The sequence below is a fragment of the Panthera onca genome, chromosome B3 (genome assembly GCF_046562875.1).
Source record: "Panthera onca isolate mPanOnc1 chromosome B3, mPanOnc1 haplotype 2, whole genome shotgun sequence".
In the NCBI taxonomy this organism is placed as follows: Eukaryota; Metazoa; Chordata; class Mammalia; order Carnivora; family Felidae; genus Panthera; species Panthera onca.
Genome location: NC_138344.1, coordinates 100718753 through 100724421, shown reverse-complemented (window position 1 = coordinate 100724421; position 5669 = coordinate 100718753). Strand labels below are relative to the sequence as shown.

Here is a 5669-nt window from a genome sequence, read left to right as displayed (position 1 = left end):
ACCTAGCAGGACCTAAAAAATATTGAATTTTGAGTTATATCACTTTAATCCAAGTGAGTGTCATCATTTATTGAGGACAAAGGAACAAAGTACAGAGACTACTGTATCTTGATACGTCAGATTTCTTTATTTTTTGGACCTGTCTCATGGACTAGGTCTGGATCATTGGTTATTGCTTCAGTGGACCTTATAATGATAAGATGTTGGCTGTGAGAATGATAGAAACCTCCGTGGTGTATATTAATGTCCAATCACAGAGAGGCACTAATGATGTCCTTTCATTTTAATCTATTTGCTAAAAGTCCTAAGTATCTACTACTATGTGAATAACACAGCACGAGATGCTGAGGGTCATGCAAAAATGTAAATAACACAAGACCTATGCCTTCACAAAGAACCTAAAATTGAAGTTACAAAATACACTTGATGAAACAATAGCACTAGAGAGGTCACAGTGAAATGATATTCCATTGCTAAACTAATGACATAAACCATTGGTGAGGAATTTAAGGTAGACCTAGACAATGTGGGATAGTGAAAGTTCATGAGATTCTCGAACATTGCTGAAAATGTAACAAAACGGAGAACATTATATTTGCTGGATCTTTTCTAAGAAGAGCACTGTATGTGGTTGAAATAATCTGATAAGCCTTTTAACTTGAGGACACAGAGGGAGAGTTAGAAATCCCAGCTCTACCGTGAGCTACTTGTGTGACTTTGTCCAAATTACTTGTTCTTAGCCGGCATTCTCATCATTGGGATGGTAATTAATATTAAGATAGGGATCAATACCTTTCTATGTATCTATCTATCTATCTTTCTATTTATCTATTTGTCATTTATTCATTCAGTAGCTCTTTAAGAGATTATGATGTGCCAGGAACTATGAAGGAAAGTGAACTATGGTGCTTTGGTAGCTTTGGTAGCTTTGGTGGAGGCAGCAGGCTTGTGCAGGATTTAAATGGGGGAAAAAAAAGGTAAGTTGATTTTAAACTACATAATTTTTACTTTGGTTCATGTAATTATTTACACAGTTATTGCCAAAAATGTTTTAAAACCAAATGTCAGACAAATATCTTTCTTTCCCATCATATAAACTCAAACCCTGCTTTCTTTCTCTCTTTCTCCATTCTCTCCTCTCTCAGACCTTTGTCTGGAATGAGAGAAATACGTGGTGCTTTGTTTTCACTCATGAGCTTTGTTCCTCTCTTCTGAAAACACACTTGGTATAAATAGAGCTTTGTAGGATGTGTACTCACTCTTCCTTTTGCTGCTCTGCCCTCGACTCTGTATGACCTTGGGAATGCACATCTCTCTATGTGTCAATGTCTTCATCTGTAGACTAATAATACTGACTAGTACATAAAGCACTCAGAGAGCCTCGTGAAAGATACAAAGACATGTTATTATATTCTCATGAAGCTTATTGCTCATGGTCCCATTGCCCTATAGATATTTATGAAATTTTCTTCTCTTAATAACCTTTTATATTTCATTAGTTTGATTGCTGTGAGACATCTTCTGCCTTGCATTATTGAAGGGATTGGGCACAGCCCAAAGAACAATTACACCTCTGGGAAGCAAAAGGATAGTGTGGGAAGCATGGGGAGGAATAAGGAAATCATGAATCATCTGAAGATACCTTATTTTTAATACGGTGAAAAGCAAAAAAAAAAAAAAAATGTCTATCATTTCATGGGGCCAAAAATGATCTAAGTAGACCAGTCAAACCAAGCATCTGAATGTCTAAATAGAGCCTGTAGATCAATCATATTCATGTTTACTTGTTTGAGCCAATCAAATAGCTTGTCATAAGCATATGCTAGATTTCTATAAGAAATCAAAGACCTAGGCCAGTTTTGGGTGGCTTCATGCCAGAGAAGCCAAAAATCTCAAGATATTTAACTTCTAGAGACATCGAATTCTGTGTAACAGGGCAGGAATTAACATGAGAGAAGGGGAGAGACTATAGAATAGAACTCTGTTACAATGTCATCCATCACAGAATTAGACACACCACAAGGTCATGACATACCCTTAGAGAGAAAATGTCCATCAAAGTAAAGGCCAGATAAAATACAGATGTTAGGTGTGGCTCCACCCATACCCTAATTCCAGGCTTCTCCACATAGAAAGTTTGCCTGATGCTCTCAGCACCACAGAAGCAACGCTGAACAGGGATATCAGTTTCTTTTTTCTTCCTTTCTCTTGCACTTGGCTGCTCCTCTAGGTAATGTCTAGAGACTATGTGAAGAAGATCACCTGGAGGCATGCCGAATTATTAACCTCACCTGAACGCTCATGTGTCTCAGGTGCAACCCCAGAGGATTCATTGCTCTGCATTTTGATATCCTCAGCACAGCAGGAACAAAAGTGTGAGGGGAGGAGGTAAATACTTGGTTCCCTGTGCACCGGATGGAGAGCCTTCACGGTGGAGACGGGGTCCATTTCCCCTGTAAATCCTTAGCATCAGGCGCCATTTAGGTGCTTAATAAATGGGAATCGTGCGAGTGGAGACTTGACTCAGAGGGAAGGTATAAAACCAGGGCAAAGAGAAGAGCAAGTGTAGCCAATCAGTATGCACCTGAAATGAGAAGCTCTAGGCGTCAAGCAGTCAAGATGTCAACCATCATGAACTGTCACAGTCTCCTACGAGAAAAAAATACCATCTTGATTTATCGTCCGTGGAGGTCACTGACCCTTATGAAGAGGAAATACAAAGAGAGAAGGGGCATGCCAGTGAAAAAATTACTATTTGATTTAATTTTGTTTTTAATGCCATTAAAAAATATCTATGTATATGTATAGATATAGATACATAGATATAGGTAGATGTAGATAGATGCATATGTAGATATAGATGTATCTTGTGACAAGCAGTGTGAGGTGATAGAAAGCCCACTGCATTGGGCTCTCCACGTAAGCCATGCAGCCCTTGGGGGGCATTTAGTTTCTGCAGGGACTCTGTTCCCTCTTCTATAAAATGAGAGGCAGGATGAATTTCATTTCTCAAATTCTATGTTTCTACCTAGGTTTAGTTAAAATCTAATAATGTTTTTCCATCACAATTTCTACAACTTAGTATACAGAGTGTATTAATATATAGCAAGTGGACATCACACTTGATGTATTTTGTCCTTTTAAAATCCCATCTAGAAGCTTTGCTCAGTGGCAGTATCGTAGCCAATGAGGTTTATCCGAGGCGCGATTATTGCTAATTAAAATCCCATCTATAGTTTTCACATGCACAAGGCTATAATACAGATAGACGAGCAAGTATAAAGGATAATTATTAATGTCTGCATTTCTAATTTATACTCTTCTGGGATAGGAATTTCTACACATTTAAACATTAATTTACGTCTCCACATTTAAGCCAGAAAAATGCCAATTTTTGAACGTCGCATTATGAACATTTGCAAGCATACAGAGAACTGAAAAGAATTCAGATTTTTTTATATGTAATTTATTGTCAGATTGGCTTCCATACAACACCCAGTGCACATCCCAGCAGGTGCCCTCCTCAATGCCCATCACCCACTTTCCCCTCTCCTCCCCCCCATCAACCCTCAGTTTGTTCTCAGTATTTAAGAGTCTCTTGTGGTTTGCCTCCTTCCCTCTCTGTAACTTTTTTTTTTCCTCCTTCCCCTCCCCCTGGTCTTCTATTAATTTTCTCAGGATCTACGTATGAGTGAAAACATATGGTATCTGTCTTTCTCTGCCTGACTTATTTCACTTAGCATAACACTCTCCAGTTCCATCCACACTGCTACAAATGGCCAGATTTCATTCTTTCTCATTGCCAAGTAGTATTCCATTGTATATATAAACCACATCTTCTTTATGGACATTTAGTTGATGGACATTTAGGCTCTTTCCATAACTTGGCTCTTGTTGAAAGTGCTGCTATAAACATTGGGGTAAAAGTGCCCCTATGCATCAGTACTCCTGTATCCCTTGGGTAAATTCCTAGCAGTGCCATTGCTGGGTCATAGGGTAGATCTATTTTTAATTTTTTGAGGAAACTCCACACTGTTTTCCAGAGCGGCTGCACCAGTTTGCATTCCCACCAACAGTGCAAGAGGGTTCCCGTTTCTCTACATCCTCTCCAGAATCTATAGTCTCCTGATTTGTTCATTTTAGCCACTCTGACCGGGTGAGGTGGTATCTCCGTGTGGTTCTGATTTGTATTTCCCTGATGAGGAGTGACGTTGAGCATCTTTTCATGTGCCGGTTGGCCATCTGGATGTCTTCTTTAGAGAAGTGTCTATTCATGTCTTCTGCCCATTTCTTCACTGGATTATTTGTTTTTCGGGTGTGGAGTTTGGTGAGTTCTTTATAGATTTTGGATACTAGCCCTTTATCCGATATATCATTTGCAAATATCGTTTCCCATTCCACTGGTTGCCTTTTAGTTTTGTTGATTGTTTCCTTCATAGTGCAGAAGCTTTTTATCTTGATGAGGTCCCAATAGTTCATTTTTGCTTTTAATTCCCTTGCCTTTGAAGAATTCAGATTTTAAAAAGATGTTTTCTTTTTTGTTTCCAAATGATTTATCTCTGCATCTCCAAGGAAGAGATTTAAATACTAAAAGTATGATTAATCTTTATCTTGGCTTTAAAACTATGTCTAGCTGAGGGCTAATTTAACTAGTTAAGTTAAATATGGCTTAAGGGCCCCTGGGGGCTTAGTCAGTTAAGGGTCCCACTTTGGCTCATGTCATGGTCTCAAGGTGTGTGGGTTTAAGCCCTACATTGGGCTCTGTGCTAACAGCTCAGAGCCTGGAGCCTGCATCAGATTCTGTGTCTCCCTCTCTCTCTGCCCCTCCCTGACCTGTGCTCTGTCTCTGCCTCTCAAAAATGACTAAACATCAAAACAATTGTTTAGTAAAATGTATGCTATATTTCTGTACATGCAATTGTATTGTTATCAGAACTCAAAGCCACTTATGGACAATAAACCTAACTGTTCTCCTTGTGTATCTCCTTGAACATTTCACTCCTGAGCTTCCATGGAGGAACTGGTCGTATCTTGGCAATTATGTTGACTTAAAGTTCTAACAACAGGATTTCTATGTTTCCAGTGAATAAAAAATGATTGGGAGCATATTTCTAAAATGGGCGGATTTTTTTCTACCCATTATAGATTAAGGTATAAGACTGCCTATAGTGGATGCAGTGGTTGCAAAATTTTATTCTTATCTCAGAATCCTTTTTTTAAATATCTAAGGCCCAATTTTAGAGAAAGATTCAATCACGTTTGCAGGTTAAGACTTCAGAGCACTGTGTGAAATATGTTTGTATATATTCCTGATTTGCAACCATAGGAATGGTTTCTGAGCTTTATTGATTCACCCATATTAGAAGTTTTTCCCACATTTTTATATGTACATTATAAAAGAGATAAAAACAAAAGGAATTGTAAAAGAGTAAGATGAATGTGAAATAAGTAATGTTTTAACATTATTTTAAAATTAACAGCACAGTGGGGCACAGTGGGTAGCTCAGTTGGTTGAACGTCTGACTCTTGGTTTCAGTTCAGGTCATGATCTCATGGTGTGTGAGTCTGAGCCCCACACTGGGCTTTGCACTGACAGTGTGGAGCCTGCTTGGGATTCTCTCCGTCCCTCTCTCTCTACCCCTCCTCCACTTCCACTCTCTCCAGAATAA

The 5669-nt window shown here is 38.8% G+C and overlaps 1 pseudogene; it reads left to right on the top strand.

Moving 5' to 3' along the window:
* The first annotated feature begins 3157 nt into the window (after window positions 1-3157).
* Window positions 3158-3356, top strand: LOC132670693 (U4 spliceosomal RNA; annotated as a pseudogene).
* Window positions 3357-5669: the final 2313 nt, after the last annotated feature.